We start from the raw sequence: 23,932 nt of genomic DNA, 5'->3' as shown, positions 1-23,932 counted from the left end.
GCTAATTAATTTTTAATAGTGTCCTTATAGGTGTTACTAAATATATCTTGAAAAATACATTTTTTAATAATCTACAGTCTCAAGATTAACAACCTCTAATGCATCTAATGCAAGTAATCAAATAGGATTATAAAGCAACATTTACACTAAAATCAATGCATCTAATGCAATCAATCAAATGGGATTAGAAATCAACATATACACTGAAATCAATGCATCTAGTGCAAGCAATCAAATATAATTAGAAATCAACTGAAATCAATGCATCTAATGCAAGCAATTAAATATAATTAAAAATCAATATCTACACTGAAATCAAATCATTTAGTACAAGAAATCAAATAGGATTAGAAATCATCATCTACAATGAAATCAATGCATCTAGTGCAAGAAATATTCTTCCCTCTCTCCCCCTCCATCTAACCTTGAAAAGTATTTTTAATAATTTACAACCTCAATATTAACAACATCAAATCTATCTCATGCAAGGAATCAAATAAGATTAGAAAGCAACAACTACACTTAAATAAATGCATCTAATGCAAGAAATCAAATAAGATTAGAAATCAACATCTACATTAAAATTAATACATCTAATGAAAACAATCAAATATAATTACAAATCAACATCTACACTAGAATCAATGCTTCTAGTACAAGCAATCAAATAGGATTAGAAATCACCATCTACACTGAAAATAATGCATCTAGAGAAAGCAATCAAATAGGATTATAAAGCAACATCTACATTAAAATCAATGCATCTAGTGCAAGCAATTAAATATAATTAGAAATCAACCTCTACACTGAAATCAATGAATCTAGTGCAAGCAATCAAATAAGATTATAAATCATCATCTACATTGAAATCAATGGATCTAGTACAAGAAATATTATTCCCTCTCCCCATTCCATATATATATATATATATATATGTCATCCCCCAAACACACACACACACACTCTATCTCTCTCCATATCTTTCGATTTCTTCATCCCTTTCTCCACCTTTAATCTATATCTCTATCTCCCTTTGCCTCTCATTTGTCTCTTTATATAACCCCCAAAACATACACACTCTTTCTCCATATATATGTATCTCACCTTCCCTCTTCCTCTCCCTCTCCCTCTTGCTTTTCCTCCTCTCCCTCTCTCCCCCTTCTATCTCTCTTCTCTGTTGCTCTTCTCTCCCCCTCTCTCTATCTACCTTATCACTCCCTCTCTATCTCCACCTTTTTCTCTCTATTCTTACCTCCCTATCTCATTAGGGGGTTTTGAGGTCTAAAATGAGCCTCCTAAGGAAATTATAAAATAATAGTGGAAATAATAAAATAAGATTAGATTACGTCATCAAATTTTAGAGGGGAAAAAAAGAAAAATATTATTTTTTCAACTCATATTTTCAACTTCTCTCCTTATGGGTTTACTCAAATTTCGAGCAGAAACACTTGTCGAAAACACTTGTTAGATGCATAATTTGATTTCTCATCCAAAGAGTACCTATGTTACATACTTTCAATGGACCCTGCTAAGCGAAAAATGAGAAATACATGAAAAACGTGATTGCAATCACGTTTTTTCAGGTATTCCTCATTTTTCGTGTAGTAAGGTCCATCGAAAGTATGCAATAGGGGTACTCTTTGGATGAGGAATTAAATTTTGCATCCAACGAGTACTCCCACTTGAAATTTGAGTAAAACTTTAGAGAGATAAGTTCAAAATACGAGTTGAAAAAATAGTTTTATTATTTTATTATTTTTTAATATTTTAACTTTTTTACTCCAAAAATGGTGAATCATCCCTCATGGTTGACATCATTAACTTGAATCATATTGGTTCTTATAAAGTTTATTTTGGTTGTACATTTTCCTTAAGAGGCCCATTTTAGACCTCAAAATTCCCCTAATGCCCCCTCTAACTCCATCTCTCTCCATTTCTCTCTCACCCATTCTCCCACCGCTCTCTTTTTTCCTTCCAACTCTATCACTATCTCTCTCCCTCTATCCTTCTCTTCCCCCTTACTTCCATCTCACCTTCTTTGTCTCTCTATCTCATCCCAAAACATATGCACTCTCTCTCCACATCTCCTTTGTCACTCCCTCTCTCTCCATTTTTCTCTCTCTGTGTCTTTCTTCTTCACTCCCTCTCTCCTCCTCTCTCTCAAGTCCTCTCTCTAGTCCTTCCCCTTTCTCCCTTTCTCTCGTACCTCCCTCTCTCTCCCCCCATCTCTCTCTCTCTCCCCCCCTCTCTCTCTCCAACCTTGTCATTATCTCGCTTCCTCTCTCCTCCTCTCTCCCCCCTCCATCTTTGTGTCTCCCTCTCTCTCTCTCTTACCATTCTCTCCCGCTCTCACTTCTCTCTTTCTCTCTTTCTTTCTTTCATCATTCCTCCTCTTCCCTCTCTTTCATTTTATCTCCATCTCTCCCTTGTCACTCCCTCTATCTCTCCACCTCCATCACTCTATGTCTTTGTTCTTCCCTATGTTATGAACATAAATTATGTAAAAATAGATAATAAATAATAACCATAATAATATAAATATAATAATAAATAATAAGTAAATTAACTAATAGTTAGTTAGTTAATAATGAAAAAGCATGTCCTAGAGACATGCTTGTTCGTGAAAGGATACTTACCTGGCTATATATAAAGGACCCTCATTCTCATTTGTACTCATCCTATATTCATTCTTTTATACAATATACAATTCACAATTACAATCCTAAGATGGATGTCTTTTTCTACGAAGTATTTTAATATTTTTGTTGTGTATACGACTTTTGGTCATTACATTGCTATCAGAGCCATGTCTGGCTGATCACTAGGCCTTTGGCCATCAACCTATCATCAACTTTGTTGTCATCGTGATTTAGGTGTTTCAGCAGTCTTGGATATTCTTCAATCCATCGAATTCGCCATCAAGCATTTGGCCATTAATATATATATATATATATATATATATATATATATATATATATATATATAAACAAAGAAAAAAAGAAGATAGTCAAAGAAGAAAAGAAAGAAAAAAAGTACATATAAAGATTTTTAAAAAAAATTAAAGAAAAAAATCATATAAAAATATACTATTAAAAAAAAGATATATATAGTCTGGTGTAAATTTTGAAGGAGAACATTCATATATATAAAAGGTTCTACATTATTGATAAAAAGTGCATGATAAAGTTAAAAGGGAATCTTTCCAAATATCTTTAAAACTATACGTAAGAGAAGGAAGAGTAGATAATATTATCTTGATTATTCATTAAATAGTTTACAAGCTCATGGTTTTAGCAACTCATGGTAATTGCTCATGGTATTTTCAAAGTAAAAGAAAAATAAAAGGAATACAAAATCTCTTTATGTGAATCGTAAGTTTTACTTTTTACGTGGAGAAAATTAACCGAGTCAAAAGCACATAAGTGGACATATATTTTATATTGTACCCCAAAGGTTGAATAGCCACGTTTCATTAGGGTTGTAACTTTTCAAAAAAAAATATATAAATAAAAGATATATAAAGAGAAGTATTATATTATAAAGGGGTATTTTAAAGAAAAGTTCAAGTCATAAAATTATTGAAAATATATGTAAGTACAAAGCGGGTATTATTATAAAAGGTTACTTGAAATATCCATATATTAAAATTTATAAAAGGTTAAATCTAGAACTATAAAGAGACATAAAGATAACAAGTTATAAAAAGGAAGAGTATTTTTTAAAAGTATTATAATAAGTATAAGGTATAGTTTATTTAAATAGTGGAGCTATATTATCTTTTTTAAAGTGGGAAAAATATATATATAATTGAGGAAAATAAAAGTAAAAGGAAAAGAGGATAATAATATTTATTATAAGAAGTTAGGAAGGGGTTACCTTTTAAACCCTAAGCTTGGCGACAAACACAAAAGAAAGTTCATCACTGAAGAAAGAAGTCTAATTTGAAGATGAACAGAGAAATTATAGAATCCATACATAACTCTACATTTTGGATCAGATGTCCATTTTGTGGAGCAGAAGATCGGTATTTATCGATTTATAAAAATCGCACAATACCTTGTCCCAAATGTCGAAGATTGTTTACTCTAGAAGAATATCAATATAGCACCCAAACACAAATTAAAGAATTAAAAGAAGAAATCGCAAAACTTCAACAAAAAAACCAAGTCTCAGAGAAGAAATATAAAGATCTCGCAAAGCAGTTTCATGCAAAATGAACAGAATGCAACGAAGAAATTTTGCATCTAAGGAACTACAATGAGAAACTTTTTGCACAAGTCAAAAAGTGTAAAACTAAGAAACACAAGTTAAAACAAGAAAAAAAAAGTTTTGACAACAAATTCAAAGAAAGTCTATCAAATAAAGAAGAGGAGAATCTATGTTTAAAATGCCTTAATAGAAAATTATTAGAACAAATTAAAAATTAAAAGATCAAGAGAAGGATAATAGCGAGATGATCAACAATTCAGAAAAAAAGAAGAACTTTTACGTCTAAAAAAACATACCAAAATCTGCTTAACCAGGGTAAAAAACTTAAGATTGATAAGAAATCATTGAAGAATAGATTCGAAGAAATTGCCGCAAAAGAAGCATCGAAATCGCTAGATGTAGTAGTCCAAGTTGGGGAAGAATAAGCAAACATTGATCCCACTAATCTCATAGTTCAGGCAAATCAAAATCCTACTGAAGTAAAGACTTACTTAGAGGTTTCCGTTCAAATGAATAACACTCCAAATGAGGATTTAGTAATCAATTCAACAACAACAATGTCTAGAGGAAATCAGGAAATTGTCATGAAAATGTTAAAGGAAATTCAAACAAGAAAAACTCGTTATCTAAATCTGAATCACAAGAGTAGACACCTTAATCAATCAACAATTTTGTATCACTCAGAACATAAACAAAAAACTTATGTTACGAAGAATATTGAAGTGAGCTCAATTCAGTCTATTGATAACAATTTGTTACAAAGTTCCAGTAATCAAAAGATTCCACAGAAGGTTAATCTAGGATGGTTTAATCTATTCTCAATACGACAATTTTATAGATCACTTCAAGGATCATATAAACTTGTATCGACAAAGATGCTTGTTCTGAGACGAGAAGGCATTTATAGCAGAAAAAGAGATCAAGCAGAAGATGTTCATAGCAGAAAAGAGATGAAGCCTTTTCATCAACAAGCTTTGAGGACAAAACTTTTTGAAGGGGAACAATGTTATGAACATAAATTATGTAAAAATAGATAATAAATAATAACCATAATAATATAAATATACTAATAAATATTAAATAAATTAACTAATGGTTACTTAGTTAATAATGAAAAGGCATGTCCTAGGACATGCTTATTCGTGAAAGGGTACTTACCTGGCTATATATACATAACCCTCATTCTCATTTGTATTCATCCTATATTCATTATTTTATACAATATGCAATTTACAATTACAATCACAATCCTACAATGGATGTCTTTGTCTACGAAGTATTTTAATATTTTCGCTGTGTATACGACTTTTGGTCATTACATTCTCTGTATATATTTAGAGTTAATATATATCATGATATATTTTTTTTTTCTGAATCAGTCTATTTCTATTATAGTACAAAAAAGTCAAAAGTTACATCAGAGTTACAACAAGGCCGTGGCCTTGTAAATCTTGCCATGAGATTGACAGTTTGCCCAGAATTACACATGCCAAAATTGAACACAGTCAAAAATTGGGTGACTTCCTTCTGTTGCGTCTTCTCCTAAGACTCTAAACAGTGCATAACAGAGACATGCTGAGGCAGACAATCATAACGATGATGAACACCGCTTAAACATGGACTTACAAACATATTGACCCATATTGCCGACACAAAGACTTTGAGACCCAGACTACAGCCGAACACATACAGAAAAACAAGATTCGAAGATAGAGTAAAATGCCTACTTCCGAGGCTGCCGAGAGCGGAATGCCTGACCGGATCAATCATCGTCCGTGGTGTATGGTTCTTCCTCTACCCTGCACCCAAATTGCAGGGAGTCTTCCGAATCTGAGAGTGGGATCACCGAGCTGGTTGGGACTCCCTGAGCAGGCTCGCTTGGACCCGCCAGACCTGCTTGAGTAGCTAAGGAGGAACTAACTAGGCATTGCAGATCAATTGTGGTCACTGTCCCTTGAACTGGTGGATTTTCCAGATTTACTTTTGCCTGACCTCTGAGATTATCACAATGCTCTACAGTAACAGAGACAATGAAAGTGGAGTTGGCGAGTGTGCAGGGTATCCGATACCTGACCGTAGGATGCGCCTCATGTCCACATTCTGTAATGCTTCCTCTCCCATGCCCTCTGCCACGACCAGCTCTGTTACCATGGAGGCGGTGCTGCTCAGGTGCTAATTCGACAGAGGAAGAAGGGGAAATGGGGGCAGACCTCTAAGTGGTGGCCCGACCGCGAGAGCCTCCTCGTCTGCTGCTCATTCTAAGCCGCTCTCACCGCATTGCCGGATTCAAAGGATGAACCAGCGTGCAGATACCCGGAGAGGAGAAATTAACCAGGACGGAGGCCACAGAATTTGGCGTGCAATGCTTATAAACCACTCGCAGGCTTGGAACAACGTCTAAATTGGGCACAGAGAAAGAATGCCCCTGAGCAATCCCCCACACCACAGAGGAGTGCGCCGGTGTTGCAGTGGTATGCGAAATGACTGCAAAGGAATGCGAAAAGGTGGCAGGAGCTCTAGGGTTATGTAGCTCCATCGCTCAGGTTACCAGGAGGCGTATTAAGGCGGATAAGACCGGAGTTAAAACTTGCATTAAAGATCCTGCATGCGACCAGCTAAAACATGCTGTGGGGTACTGGGTGGCGCGCATGGGCTGACACCTGCCCATGTGAAGCGCCACCTTGGAACTGCCAAACTCATTGATCACCCGCATCCGGGAATATATCATGATATATTAATATATATTATAATATAACAAATAGAATATTATATTAAATTTAATATTGTACATTTAATAATATTAATATTAATATTTTAATATCAATATTATATTTTGCGATTTTTTTTACATGGCATTATAACAAAATTTATAATAAAACTACATTAAAATAATATTTTCAAATATTACAAATTTGATGTAGAATATCTATGTCTTTAAAGATTTTAATATATCCATAAGATATCATTTTTCCTTTTAAAGATTCATTTTACAAATATTTAATTAAAAGAAATATTAAAAGATTTTGTAGCAAGATTTTTTTTATTCTTTGTGTTGAATTATTCATTTTCCTTTGATTTAGTAAATGGTATTGGATTTAGTAAAGAGTAAAGATGTTTAAAATTTTATCTAATTTGGAATTTTAATGTGGCGAAAAAAATCGTTAAAGGTAAATTTATAATCCATTCAAATTCACGTATATGATAAAGGAACCATTAAAGGCATAAGATAATTTATTATCCATTCAAATTATATATAATAATACATGGTTATATTTTAATAATTAATCTTAGTCCATTAATAAGATTAAAAATATATGTATAATCTAAATATTCAAACTATATATAATTTAAGTTAATGTTTTGGTCAACATTAGCTAAAATTATTTTTATTATTTTTTGAGGATGTGACATACTTACACATCGGGGTCATACTGGGCTATAGAATGTGCTTCTCGACATAACAAAATCATTTGAAATCAATCTTTAATTTTGTTTTGTGTTAATGGATACATAAAATTTACAATCCTAAATACTGTAGAAATTAATGTGTAGATTTGAAACTGCTCATGAAATTTACTAAATCACAAAACTCGAAGCTACTCTACTGATCTGCGAAACTTAATTCACCATATATACCACAAATCATAGACATGCAAAAGGAAACATCACACATGCACAAACATTTATCTAGTGGAAAGAAACTGATTAAAACCCCTTCCTTTTTGTATTGCATTAATCAGACAATAGAGATGAAATACATATGCTTTCTAAGCATAAGCACAACCTGCAAGTGTATAGTCTATCCCTCTGCCTGACTGACTGACTCTGCCCAACACTTAGCCAATTTTCAAGCCCTCCAAGCTCTTATTTCATTACATTGTTCCTCCAAGAGATTAACCCTTATTATTTAGGAATTCCCCACTATTGAATTGTGCAATTCCTATAGGTCCTTCCTCTAACTACATGTGCCATTTGTACACTTGGGAATATGCTACAACCGATAGTACACTGCCTTGGAATATCCATCTCAACTAGGTAACTCAAATTATCTGCATGCAACAATTATTTTGGGTTGATTGATCAGTTAACTGGTTGATCACTGTGTGGTTGAAATTCCACTTCCACAACTTGACCTACACTAGTTCTTCTAACATTTAGAACTAGTTTAATTGACAATAACTCAAATTAACTAAAATAGAATGCTACAAATTAGAAATCATTCATATTGAACTAAACTCAAGCTTCCCCAACTCGAATTAACTGAGTGACAAGTGCCATGTCACCTTAGTTAACTACCTCCAAGATTTCTGATGAAATAGAAATTTGAATTTTCTCTAGTTTGACCAAGACAATGTCAAACTGAGATTTTCTTGCTACATTTTTAACACTTTCTCTCAGCAAGAAAGGGATTATCAACCACCCTTATCCTATAACTATGGAACTTGAACTTCTCTCTTGAAAATGTCTTTGTCAAAATATCAGCATCTTGATTTTCTGTCGGGATGTACTACAACAACATAATCTTCATTTGCACACAATCTCGTAGATGGTGATACCATATATCAATATGCTTGGATCAATCTTGAAAAACAGGATTCTTAGAGAGTTTGAGGAAACTCTAATTACCATATTAAATCACACTTGGATCCATTCTAAGTGGGATAAATCCCATGAAGAGAAGGGAAAACACACTAAATTCCAGTCCCTGTGGAACAGACCATATGTTATTCAAGACAACTTTTTCCACCATACTTATCGATTCCAATCATTAGATGGGAAGATGGAATCTCTCCCTATCAATGGCCAATACCTCAATCAATATTTTCGATAGTCATCTAGGGTTGATGTTCAAAAGAGTGTCTATCGATCAGAGTTAAATTAAATTACAAGGACCTGTATTAAATTACCCCTCCATTCATAAACAAGTGTATGCAATATACAAGGCAGTAAAAAACTTTAGGTCATACCTTCTGAAAAGTCATGTCATTATCTTTATGCCTCCCCCAGTTGTAAGACCACTCGTTGTTCAACAATATCTAGGTGAAAGAAGGGTGAACTGGATGAAAAAATTGCAAGAGTATGATCATGAATTCAAGCCAGTTCACATTATAAAAGGTCGTGGTTTATTCCAGCTTGCAGCAAAAGCAGTTAGCACACCAGAAGAGGAATGGCTTGGGTGGGAGTAGGAAATTGGAATTTATAACATTGAAAATGTTACCCCCACTGATGCAACTACCTCTTGGTACACGGATGTGTGATAGTATCTTGATCATGGTACCTTTCCCTCACACTTATCAGCACGAAAAAAGAAGGATATTCGACTCAAAGCTCTATCATATTAGTTGGTACATGGAGTGATTTTTTGGAAGCACCATAATGGGGTCCTACTCAGATGTTTGGAAGCACTAGATTCAGAAAGTGTATTAAATGATCTCCATGATGAACCAGCAGGTGGACACTATGCGGACGATACTACTGCGCACAAAGTCATGCATGTTGGTTACTATTGGCTCACTTTATTCAAGGATGCACATTATTATGCCCGCAAGTGTCCAATTTTTCATAGATGTGTTGGTTGTGATAGGTAGTCAGTTTCCCCATTGCAACCCATCATTGTAGAATAAACTTTTCAACAAATGGGGTTGGATGTCATTGGTGAAATATTTCCACATTCATCGAAGCAGCACTGATATATTTTAACTACCACATACTATTTTACTCAGCGAAAGGAAGAGGTTCCTCTAAAAAGAATGGATGAGAAAGAGGTCATCAACTTCCTCAAACAAAATATCATCACCAGGTTTGGTGTTTCTATGTCACTTGTTTTTGATAATGAAACTTGTTTCTTGTCACTTAAAATTTATGATTTTACATTATAAAATGGTATTGTTTTTAAACATTCATCCAACTATTATCCACAGGGTAATGGTTTTGTTGAGTCAACCAATAAAAATCTAATCTGCATTATCAAGAAAATTATTTACTCTTAACATAGGAACTGGCACAATGCTTTGTTGAATGCTTTGTGGGATGACCATGTTACGCCTAAAACCTCTTTGAGAAATTCCCCTTACTTCATGATGTATGGGAAAGAATTCATCCTACCTCTGAACATATACCTCCTATCCCTTCAACTTTCTTAAGAGTCTTGGGTAAGCCATGTCTTATGCTTCAAAGTAGGATAGACACTCTTTCGAAGTTATCGGAAGAAAGGAGGAAAGAAAAAGGAAAATGTGTTATCGATTAGAGTTGTATCAAGCAATGGTTTGACAATAATTCTACGGGGAATTAATGGTTTAGTAGACCTAGTATTGAAGTGGGATAAAGCCCACGAAGAGAAGGGAAAACACACTAAACTTCAATCCATGTGGAATGAACCATATGTCATTCAAGACAAGTTTTTCCACCATCCTTATCGATTCCAATCATGGATGGGAAGATGGAATCTCACCCTATTAATGGCCAAGACCTCAAGAAATATTTTTGATAGTCATCTAGGGTTGTGTCCCTACCCTATGTACATATTTATTTTCCCGACTTTATTTTGATTTTTTGTTTAAGTCAGGTCTTTTCCTTTTCGTTGTTTTTGTATTGTAGCCCTATGAATAAAACTTTGTGTGAAAGTGTTTTGTTTGGTTCCAATGCATGTGGCTAAAGTGGAAAAGGGCCTTGTGACACTACAATATTTGGCTAACTTTTAGTTCATCTTTGTCTTAGTCTATATCTTTTTTGGTCAGTGAGGCTTCAATGGAAAATATGATCCTTTCGTAAGGAAATATTGTTGTAGAACCATGACACCTGTATCTATTTTAGGAACTTCATTCCTCATTTCGGTTGTATTTGGTGTTTTGCATGTTAATCCAATCAAGTATAGAAGGGCAAGGGGGAAATATATAACGATAAGGTTAATATTATAGGTGTATATAATCGTATCTAAGGAACAATCTCTTATGCTCTCAATCAGTCAAGATCCCTCTTCCACTATGGCGATACAAACACCAATAAAATTCCAATGAACATAAAGTAAAAATAAATCAGAGGTGAAAGAATAGAAAGGCTTCTTGCGCTGGGAGGTGAAGCAAGTAACTTCGTCGGGGTATTGAATAGGCCTGATGGAAGCGAAGTGATGCTTGCATTCCTATAGTGACTCCGTTGGGGTACTAAATAGGCTTGCTAGTAGTGGAGCAACACCAGAGATGAACACTACAATACAATACCCCCTTCATCTAATATCTCCGTAGAAGAAAAAAGAGCGTTAAAGACCCTAAGAAATAACAAAAACATAGTCATCCTAAAAGCAGACAAGGGCAATGCAACTGTGATTATGAACAGAAGTGATTATGACAAAAAAATGGAAGATCATTTAAACAATAGTGGTTGCTATAAAATAGTAAACAAAGATCCTAGTGAGAAAATCATGCGCGATGTAATTAAGAAAATCAAAGAATCATCCTTAGATGATGCCACTAAAAAGAAAATCACCCCTTCTAGTTCCATTATTCCTAGAATCTATGGGGCCCCTAAAGTCCATAAGCCCAACATACCTCTCAGACCTATTGTTAACACCATAGGTTCACCTACTTACCTGCTTGCTAAACACCTAGCTAAAAAACTTAGACCCCTATCTGGTAATACCCCCTCTTACATTAAAGACTCCTACTCTTTTGTCCAATGGATAAACAACATAGAAATGAAAGATGAAGATCTGATGGTGAGCTTTGACATTGTTTCCCTTTATACCATGATTCCGATTGATGAAGCCATTGAGATTATGAGAAACCTCACTGACAAAGAAACTGTGGATCTTTTGGAACTTTGCTTGAAATCTTCATACTTCAGTTTCAAAGGTATAATTTATGAACAAACTCATGGAGTGGCTATGGGTTCTCCTCTATCCCCCATAATTGCCAACATCTTTATGGAGCACTTTGAACATAAGGCTCTCAAATCATTTCCATACACCCCTGATGAATGGAAAAGGTTTGTAGATGACATATTCGCTAAATGGAGTCATGGAAAAGAGAAACTTGACCTATTCCTCAATCACTTAAATAGCCTCTCTGATCATATAAAATTCACCATTGAAATTGAAAACAACAACCAGCTCCCCTTCCTTGATATCCTTCTAACTAAAAGAGAAGGGTCTCTTAGTTTCCAAGTCTATAGAAAGAAAACTCATACTGAAAGATATCTTCATGCCAATTCCCATCACCACCCTAAACAGAAAATTGGCATCATCAAAACCCTAACCACTAGGGCTGTTAGAATATCATATCCTGACCATTTAAACGATGAACTTAACCATCTTCACAAAGTGTTTGAGCTAAATGGCTATAACAGAAATACCATCAAGAAAGCCATGCATCAATCCCTAAAGAAAAACAACAATAATAATAATGTTCATAATTTATCAACTCCTATGATCTCCCTTCCGTACATAAAAGGTACCACAGATAAAATTACTAAAGTTCTTAATAAACATAACATTAATGTAGCATTCACCCCAGCTAGCACTATCGGAAAATTATTCAACTATGTTAAAGATCCCATAAACCCGAACCTTCAGAAAGGCGTTTATGTGATTCCTTGCTCATGTGGCAAGGAATACATAGGTGAAACAGGTAGATCTCTTAAAGTGAGGATTAAAGAACACACTACTGACCTAAGAAGAGAAAGAATTTCTAAATCAGCGTTAGCAGAACATGTTCACTCTTCCTCTCACTACATCTGCATGGAAGAAGCCAAGCTCGTCAGAAAAGAAGAACACCATCTAAAAAGGAAAATTAAAGAAGCCATTGAAATAGAAAAAAGGAAAAACAACTTTAACCGTGACGATGGTTTAAAACTGAGTAACACCTGGAAACCTCTTCTTGAAATAATAAAAAAACAATAATCCCCCTCCCCTTATTAACCCTTTCAGTCAATCTCTTTGAATAAAAATAATAATCCCCCTCATATTAACCCTTATGATTATTGATTTTAATAAATTAATTTTATTAATTTTAATTAACTAAAATCAATAATTTTTCAATTCCCCCCCCCCCCCAAGTATTATTGTTTTTAATTAATTAATTTTTATTGATTTTAATTAATTAAAAGCAATATTAATTTAATAAATAATAAATAATTAAATAATTAATTATTTTAAACAAAATAATTAAGATATAAATAATTTAATAAATATAATAATTGAACCTATAAAATGTAAAACTAATTAAATTAACCTATCTATCCTTTTATTAAATTAATTAATCAATCCTCTTTTCTAACTTATTAATTTATAAAAAAAATATAAATACATAAAAAAATAAATATAAATTATATAAATAAATAAATAAAATACATTGGCCGACCCAATTTCTCACTTCTCTCCTTAATAACCTATATATACACCCTAATCTTAGCTCGTGGATACACCATTAACATTGAAGATTATCTATTGCGCATCCCCTGATGATGGACTCACTTGGCAGTCTGAAATGTTGGGTTCAAAAAACTCCTCAACAGGTCATTCCTCCTCTATCTAAAACTAAAGACTTTGATTACCTCAAACTCGCAACTATTTTACCCTTATCTTGAATCAAAACAATTGTTATGTAGCTATATTTGTGAATGTGTTTAACCGAGGAAGGGAATGGAGGGGACTACATATATAACTGGGTTATGTGGGAAAATCGGAGTAATCCATGCGATGAATCAATACTTCTTGAGAAAAAAGACCCTATACATAAAGTTACACCAAGGAAGAGAAGTTTTGGTTCTACCCATGTGTCGCCAAGTGTTGTCACTGCTACAACACCCTCAAAATTTTGGCCTATATCCAAACTTTAGAGCCTACTTTGACCTTGTGAGTTGTCGTTTCTAGTACCAAGAGACTTCCATGTATATTCTCTAAGTTTTCTAGTCCCTTTGTAAATAAAACATAAGTGTCACATTTTGGTAAGGGAAGTGTCGCACATTGTAAAAGGGATTTATAGTGCATCTTTATGAGGCAACTTGGTACTAATGGGTCCTACCTATCATAGAGATATGTATTAGACTCATTCCCAAAGTCTTATGCATTTTAACTTTGCGTCATTACATGTGTCGCAAAGTGTATCATAAATGTTGCATTTGGAGGTAAGTGTCATTTTTTTGCTGCTTCAATGGGTTCATGTTGTTTTTGGGTGTTGGGTGTTCATTGTTGTGTCATCAGTTGTTATGAATGTGTGATCATGTTCAAATTCTTGTCCTAGTCTCACCTCTGCCCCATTGATCCCACACTTATTCAACTTCTAGAAAGTTCCTTGCCCAACCAACCTTGCTCCACTCAGCCTCCTTGAACTACACATTGTGTAGTTGCAAGCCCCAGTCAACATCTCTGCCTCCTAAAACTGCACAATGAGTAGTCATTTCCTCAAAGGATTGTTTATTGTGCAATCATAGTGCTCAAGAATTCCTCTTTTTCTTTAGAACTATGCAATCCTTCCTCTCATCTAGCTTCCCACTGCCCACTATGCAATTTCAGTCTGCAATCTAACTCCTTGACTCTCTAAATTGTGAAACTACATATCTAGTGGCCTAGTCTCTCTCCTAAACTACACATTGTGCAGTCACAATGGGCGAGCTTGCCTGACTATGACCCTCAACTATTCAGTCTTGCTTCTCAAGCCTCTAGTCACTATGCATTGCACAGTCACAGTCTTCAGCCTCACATTCCTAACTCCTGGAACTATGCATTGTGCAATCCCTAAGCCTGCTCCTTTGTCTAGTACTCAGTTCCAAGATTATCAGTGAATTGCACCAAGAAAGATAGACTAGGATATTTCCAGACTAATGTCATCTCATCATGAATGAATTTCACTTGCAGGTATTCTATCTTCACATGACAGGATGATATTTAACAAGGATGATAAGGAGACCATGTAAGGTGACACTCAAGAAATCTACAATGACAAGATTATCACTCATTAGATAAATTTTGATGTCTAAAATGTGCCTCCTAAGGAATATTATAAAATAATAGTGGAAATAATAAATTAAGATTACATTACATCATCAAATTTTAGAGGCAAAAAAAGAAATAACTACTTTTTCAACTTATGTTTCAACTTAACTCCCTACAATTTGACTCAAATTTCAAGCAGGATCGCTCATTAGATTTGGAATTTAATTCTTCATCCAATAAGTACCTATGTTGCATACTTTTGATTAACCCTGCTACACGAAAAACGAGAAATACATGAAAAAACATGATTGCAATCACATTTTTCATGTATTTCTCCTTTTTCATGTAATGGGGTCCATCAAAAATATGCAACATGTGGTTAGCCCTAGTATTGCAACAAGAATGTTGCAAATCCCAAGGGCTCCTCAACTCAAATTATCAACCCGAGGTTCGTACAAACTTCGAGGTGACAGTGTTATATGCACAGTAGATAGGATTCCACTCATGCCACCCTTAGTTATGAAATTAGATCAAAAAGTGCTCAGAGACCCTTCCTCCTACTGAATTAGAATGAAATCTTGTTGATAAAGGTACAATTGGAAATTTCTTCTAGCTATGAAAATAGAAATTCCATTGACTCAACTTGTAAATTCTAACTAATCAATTCATGAAAGGACAAAGGCTAATCTACTTGTAGAAAGAAAGTTATGTTATCTTGCAGAATTCATCAAATTACCTCATCTACTTGCAGAAAGGAAGCTAATTTATCTTGCAGAAAGGAAGCTAATTTATCTTGCATAATTCATCAAACTACCAATCAGAATTGCATGTACCATCTACCTAGTTCACACTTGCTCATAAATCAGTAACCTACTTGCATGATAAAGAAACTAACTCTACTTTGTTTTTGCAGTGAAGAAAAGGAAGGGTTGGAGTGGCCTAGGAGCTTTCCTTGATCATAAAATCATAGTTGGGGGTCATTATGCATCTATGCTAAGTCAAAGTTGTAGTGGGGATCAAAACTGATGAAGGAAAATTTTGCTATAGGTTTTTTATAGGTGATTGCTATAGGACGCATGTAATGCTACAGGAGGGCATCCGAGTGGTTTTTGAAGGTGAAAACGTTGCCTTGAGGATATGGAGAGGTGGATGGAAGTTGAATAAAATGGAAGGAGGTTGGTTTGAGCCCCTAGCCAAGCTCAAGACCTCTCGAAGGCTTATCTTGCACTAGGATGAGTGCTCTCAGTGTACTAGGTAGAATGGCTTATAAAATAGGGTTTTGGGACAGAGTTTGGAAGTGGAAGGAGAAGATGAAGGAGATTAGGATGGAAGTGGTGAAGGTGCCCTTCCCTGCATATCAAATAGCCATGTAATCAATCACATGCATGCATCCATTTATCATTAACAAAATTAAATAACTTATGATGGAAAAGATGAGTTGAATTTCAATAGCATCTAATTCATGCAATACCACTGATAAATCACTAAAATGACTTATAATCTATAGAAAGAAAATGTAAAATAGGACGATTAACACTAATCCATTTCCAAGAAATCATAAACACAATATTTTTGGGTTGTGGTTGTGAATCCTTCGACTCATTCTCCCATAAGAGAGGTGATGTAGAGGCTACAACCATGGGATTTTATAGGTTAATCTCTACTGAAATGAAAGAAAATATGAACTTCTTGGAATCAAGAAGAAACATAACTACAAGAAGAGGGGACAAAGCCTCGAGGTTGGGCCCAAACCCAAGGGTCTCAACCTTCTTAAACTAACTCGGATTAAACTTAAAATCCAACTTCTCATTATCAAAAAGTGCAGGTCTAATACATCACATAAAAGTTGAAAGTAAAATTGTCAAGCTTGAAGCTCAATAGCTACACCTTGTTGAACAAAAACTTCGAATGTTAATGAGTTCTTCTTCTATTTTATTTATACAAAATGGAATTTGAAGCAGCTCCCTTGAAAGTAGGAGTGGTTCCCTCCTCAATCTTGAAAATGGTGGATCTTGTCGCTATTGATCTTCACTTGAACTAGGAGTCACTCAATTGCCAATGAACTCAAACTGGTGAGAGAGGATATGGTGTTCCCAAGCTGAGTTTAGGGAGTTAAGGAGGTGGGAAAACCCCCTATATTCTCTCCTAGTTGTCTCCATTAAGCTTATGCATAGTGATAGCCTCAAAAAAGCTTCATTTTCTTGCAATTAAACTACATTAGGCGACATACTAGGAAAAACATTTTTTTCTCCTCTTTCTAATCATAATATAACAAAAAATGTGAATTAATGTAAGAGAAGGATACTTTTATGGCTAAAGGATGGCATATTGATCTTAAAAAAATGTACCTATTGATGGGACTCATCATCACGCCCTTGTTGAAGGTGTTTCTCATCCTCTGAGCAACTCAGTAATCCATGTGCAGCTCTTTCATGGCCCTGATGGCCTCCCTAACATCCTAAGGCTCCTCATATGGTGTGCCCTCTTGTGGGTAAAAACCTTCATTCCTCTTTATCTTTGTCCACTCCCTTTGATCTCCTGCTTCATCTCTTCCTTCTTGTAAGCCTGGCAAAAAGGGTGGACTGAGATTGAGTCCTATCCACCTGATTTTCATCCTCTGCGTGATCCTCTTGTACAATGGTGTTCTCTCCAAGGAATTCCTTAGCCTTTCAGGAGAGTGATGTTCTTCGGTCTGTAGACTATGGGTAAGGCATGCCATCTCCTCTGGAAAGCTTGCAGACTTTTTGTTCCCAACATCCTGAATGTGTTTTCAAAGTGTAGAATGGATTTCTCTTTGGTAGCAATGTATTTGGGTGCTAAAGCAGCATCATTGGAGATGAGGCCATGATTGCTAATGACAGTCTTTGGGCTCACTAGCTCTGCCCTGATATACAATGGTTCCTTTTCCTCCTTTGCCATTACCCTTTTCACTTCCTCAGCTCTTGTCTCCTCATGAGTCATCCAAGATTTTAAAGCCATCAATTGCATATAACCTAATCTTGAATTGAGATTCGAAAAATTCATATTTGTCAAAGTGAGGTTGTACGTGTAAAATTCATCCAATTTTGCTTTGTATTCCATTTTAGTTTGGTTGCAAAATTTAATGAACTACCTATAGTCCTGAAAATGCAAAGATCCATATTGTGCCAAAGTTTTTATTTGGAACTACAACCATTGTTCTTTGAGAAAGAGGGCATAAGACTTTGATGGTTGTCTGTATTGCAATGCTTTCATGGAGAGACTTTCCATGGTTTCAAGTTTTGTTTCTTTCTCCTACAACCTCATGCTTTATTCATGTATTTTCTCCTTCATTATAGGCTCTCTCATTCTCAACTCACTTAACTCTTTGCTCATTTCAATGACCTTTTCTTCCATGAGGCCTACATCCTCTACCTTCTTAGATTTAGAAATTTATCATCCACATGTGGGTTCTACCTCTCTCTATCTCCATCTCATAAAGGAGTGGGATTGCAAATTTTTTCAGGGATAATCCTTCCTCCTTCAATGAATTTGTAGTAGGAGCTCAAGCTAGGTTGTGGGCTAGGTTCTTAGAGCTCTTGTAGGTATTTTACAACAGTTTTTGAGGTGGTGGATTCCTCTTATGAGTCTTTCTTGTGCTCTTGTAGCTTCCCTTGTCCTATCTGTAGCAGATTATTCCCCCTCTATAGCAAACCATGTCTCTCTTGTAGCAAACCTCAATCCTCCTGTAGCTTCTCTTTTTCCTCTTCCTCAAAGGCAGATTGTGTCCTTGGCTTCTTGAAGGTGACAGACCTAGTGGTAGGCCTACTCACAGGTGTTATGGGTGACTTGGTTTTGGTTTTAGGAGTAGTGACCTCCTCAATTTTTCCCTCATTGGGTCCTATTTCTTCCTTTTTTCTTGGTGACTCATCAATAATTATAGGAACCCTTGTAGGAGTTTGTGGCTTCCCTTGTCTAATTCTAGTGCTCTTCCTGGTTCTAAAATACATTTGACTTGGTCTTGATTTCTTCCTCTTGGGCTTGACAGGAGTGCCCAATGTAGCTAAGGTTGCAGCTACTTCTTGTTTAGTGTCTTCTACTCCTTGGGGTGGAGAAGTCTCCTCAGGGCTTATTCTTTCTTCTCCTTTCTTCTCCTCCTCTTCTCCTTTCATCTCTACTTCTCCTTCCTCTGTCTTTGCTGCCTCTTTTTCCTCTGTTTTTCTTTCTTCTTCTTTTGTTCTTGTTGCCTCTTCCTCCTCTGTCTTTTCTCCTTCTTCTTCCTATGTTTTTCCTTCTCTTCCTCCAACAATAGAGGTTGGAGTCTCTCTTGGTGTGAGGGCTTCTGTTTATGTTCTTGTGTTTCTGTTAAAGTCTCTATTGAGAAAACTACTGAGGGGGGATGAATCAGTATTTTAAAAACTTACTTGACCTTCTCATTTTCTATTCAGATTTTTGTACGCGATTTTAATGAGGTAAACCTACATAGGTACTCTATTGTTATGCAGACAACCAATATATATCTAGTTAACTATCTTTTCAATTAATTCTTCATCATTTTAACTTGAACCAGTGTATCAGACATTCATTAGGAATGAATTAAACAGTAATCAATTGCAGTAAGAACAGAATAAATTAGTAGACATATTGAACACATATGAACACCGGGATTTTAGGTGGAAACCCAATGTGGGAAAAAACTTTCTCTCGTTATCCAACACCTACTGGAAGGGAGCTACAACCCCCTTATCTTCAATTCCTTGTGGATCAATTTTCAGAATGTTTCAAACTAGATCCACTTGATCGAAACATTACAACATGTACGCCACCTTTCATCAAATTTTCATACTAGACCCACTACCATCATCAAATCACTGAATCAACTAAAATAAATCAATCATTGAATCTCATTGCAACCAATCAAACTAAAACATAGTAGATGATGTGAATGTTTTGTCAATCATCAAGCCATACATTGTTATCTATCACTGAAACCAATTGCTGCCACTGGAAAACTCTGATCAACAATATGTCAAAATGTATACGCTACTGTTATGCATAATACCCATGTATACATGCATTTTCCATAATCGAACCTGCATACAGATGTAAAAGACATTGATCCCTTAGATTGAATCATTTCACTGTTGAAATCAATCACATACACATATATCCTTCATCATAGATCTCTGAGCTACTTACAAATAATTACACACCAGCATCAATATAGTTCAATATTTCATTCACCAACCATTCAACTTCACTAGAACTGTCACATACAAATTATTATGAAGAAAACCTCATCAACAGACATCAGTAATCACAACAAGACTTATCAGACATCATTAACTACTCATACTTTATAAACCCTAGCATATGTACGTGAACCTTACAAAATACTTCCGCGTGTATACGCGCCTTTCAAGAAGCATACTCACGTACAATATGTCCATACTATAGAATCAACACTAATCCAAGAGGATCCCAAAGTACAAGTGGCATTGAAAATAGATCAGAAATCAAAATCATCAGATGGAAGCAAAACCAGAACCAGATTGTAGTTCTCGTCGCCCTAATTCCAATGGTGCAAACGGCACTCAAATCCAAGTTTGTATGGTCAAGTTATGGTTGGTCAAAGCTTTGATCAAAGTTGGACAAGTGGCAAACTTAAGAATGCAACAAATTGGTAGGGATATGGCGCACGAAATCCAGCCGCCGAAATGGGAAAAATTGTTGAATGGCTAATTTTCTAATAAACCTTATTTACGACAACATTTTAAAAGACCAATATGGTTATAAGAAATAAAAAAATATAAAATAATGGGGGTGGGGGGGTGGGGGGGGGGGCGGCAGCCGCCACCCCTGCCACCCCCACTCTACATTATATATATATGACTAAATAAATTAATGGGTCGGGGCCACCTGCCCGCGAACCCCACCCACCACATACCAGAGTCAATGTTGGGGTCGACAAGGCTCAAACCCGCCTAGCCCATGTGGGCCGACACCCACCCCCCGCGCCAAGCGGTTCCATATTTAAATAAAAATCGAAACCAATAATCCGCTGAAATATTTAATGCATGTCGGTACTCCAAAACTGATCATGCGAGGGGTCGGAACATCTGATCTCCCCCCATTGTATTAAGCCTTCTAACCAGCACACTAACCGACGCCGTTGTAAAGTCCACCCATTGAGCATGATCAAAACTCAACCATTTCATTCGATCAGAGAGAGTGCAGTAGAGTGGGAACATAACTCTAAACAGAAGAACCACACCCCAGTGGAACCAAGAGCAGGCCCAAGGTGCGGAACCCTGAGCAGGGTATCAAAAAAGATTCCTTGAAGATTCCCTAAATGGCCTGAGGTGACTTTGTCAGGATTTGATAAGTTTATATCCTTTTTTGCATGTTTTCATGCCATGATTTTAGTGGTGACGTCTATTTCTTTAGCTGAACTCTCCATTTTCAGGCCATCTTCCATATTGGAGGTATAAGGGTCATTTTTGTAATATTTCGTGTACTTGATTTCTTTAATGCCACTTAATGAACTAAGGTCTCCCCACTATTGAGTAGGACCCTAAGATGTAGCCCACATTGGGTGAACTTCATAATCAAATCATTGTGTCATGATCTCATTCTTGTTTGTTTTTTACTGCTTCATTTTCATGTGGTTTAATTTACCTGGTTAACATGCTATGTTTTATGTAATTCTAAATTCATCCTTGAAGTTAAAAGATCCAGATCAAGTTTAAATTACCATGCATTAATAAATCATGGAGGCAATGGAGAAGAGCCTCCTCCCTCTCCATCCACCAGTGAAAGTTCTTCTTCTTCTTCTCATCATTCTAACATGAATCAAAGAAATGCATCTAAGAAACCATTCTTCAAGCTTGATGTCAAATTTGATTTACCTATATTCAGTGGAGAATCTAATGCAGAAAAGTTAGATAATTGGATACAACATGTTGAGGGTATTGTCGCATACAACATATCAAAGAGGATGAAGCCAAGATATAGCTAGCATCCCTTCAATTGGGTGGTACTACTTTCGTCTGGTGGGAAGGCAAGTTGCAACAAGGTGGTAAGAATAGTCATAAACTGTAGAAACTCCTTGTAGATTCAAACTGCAGATTGTAATATGCTAAAACAATAGAGTTGAATCTACTCTACTCATCAACAGAAACAATAAATAATCGATGAAATCATGAAGCATATAAGAGAAATAATTCAATCACACATAACACAATGATTTTATGGGGAAAGCCACAGCTAAAAGCCCCTGCTATTTGTATATATATTTAGTCAAAGAATCTGGATGAATACAATATGCTCTGCTCAACCTTGAGCTCAACTTGCACAATTGTTTCTATCCTCTGCCTAACTTAATTCCTTTGGCCAATACTTAGCCAAATTCCCAAGCCTACAAGCTCCTAATTCCTTGCACTGTTCCTCGAGGAATTAGCCCCTTTTTAATAGGGAATTTCCTCAATTATGAATTACACAATCCTCCTAGGCCTTCCTCTGATTACATGCACCATCTATTTAATTTAGATGATTTTACAACTGATAGTACATTATCCCTTAACTCCAATATCAACTGGGTCTTTCTTTGATCTATCATGCATGAGTTAATTATGAGTGAATCTTTAGTTTATTGGTTGTTCACTGCAGACAGCACCCCCCTGTTCAACAGGTTACATCCCACTACTGTAGTTTACACCCCACTACTGCAGATTACACCCCATTATTGGACCTCCCACTAATTCACCCATCAGTTGGAAATAGTTTAATTGATTTTAACTTAGTTAGACTGAATTAAATAATTACAACTCAAAATAAATTCAACTAGTGCTCCTAATTGTAGGAGACACTCTACATGACTCTAGTTAGACCCTCAAATTGAATTAACTAAGCTAACTAAGTCAAATTAACTTATTTAACTATTACAAGTTGTCATGAGATGTGGAGTTACAATTTTATTCCCAATTTAATTCAAGGACAAAATTAAATTAGGATTTTTCTTGATGTTATTTTTAACATTTCTTGTTGTTATTTTCAACACTCTCTCTCAACAAGAAAGGAATTCACATCTATCCCAATCTCATACCTTTGGAATGTTCTACATGTAACTCTTGTCATTGTTTTTGTTGCTACTGCAACATCTGCAACCAAAAATCATCAAAAATAAATTGAATCAATTGTGTATGAAACGGTCCACTGAGAAAATTGTGTTGTTGTTGACTCTACTACTGAGCCTCCTGCTCTGTTTTCAACTCTACTCTTCACTCCTCAGTATCTGACTGACACTAATTCTCCTACTATTGAATATTGTGGGCCCCCGTAGCAAGGTAATGATCCATGAGACAAAAAACACCTCAATGGATCCTGCCCAAATTTCTGCACTCTTGGGACTATTGCTTCACATTGCCCCACCTCTCACTTGGAGGTATGGTTGCATGTGCTCCCTCTGCCCACTTAGCTCGAAATTTCCCCCTACTAGAGGTATGGTTGCATGAGCTCCTTCTGCACACATAGCTCAAAATTTCCCCCTATTGAAGGCATGTGCTTGAGCTGATGGTTCCACCCTGTCTCCTCTCTGCTTCTCCAATTGTGGTTGCTCCACAACTTTCTGAGGCTAAATGTTGATAGGTAATTCATGCTCCCTCTCAACCACCAAGTCTCTAACCTTTGCCTTTCTCCTCAAGGCTTTGCATTCATGAGCTAAATCAAATCTAGTCATATTGTTGTTGCTACTTCTTTGTTTTTGCTTCCGCACTACCACTGCAACTACCGAAATAATGAGTATGATCTCCCCAGATCTTGAAGTACTAGCTTCCATAG

Source organism: Pinus tabuliformis, chromosome 1_1 (assembly GCF_031772625.1).
Source record: "Pinus tabuliformis cultivar Carrire ecotype Pingquan chromosome 1_1, CPIR1, whole genome shotgun sequence".
Classification (NCBI taxonomy): domain Eukaryota; kingdom Viridiplantae; phylum Streptophyta; class Pinopsida; order Pinales; family Pinaceae; genus Pinus; species Pinus tabuliformis.
Note: the sequence above shows the minus strand (reverse complement) of the source record.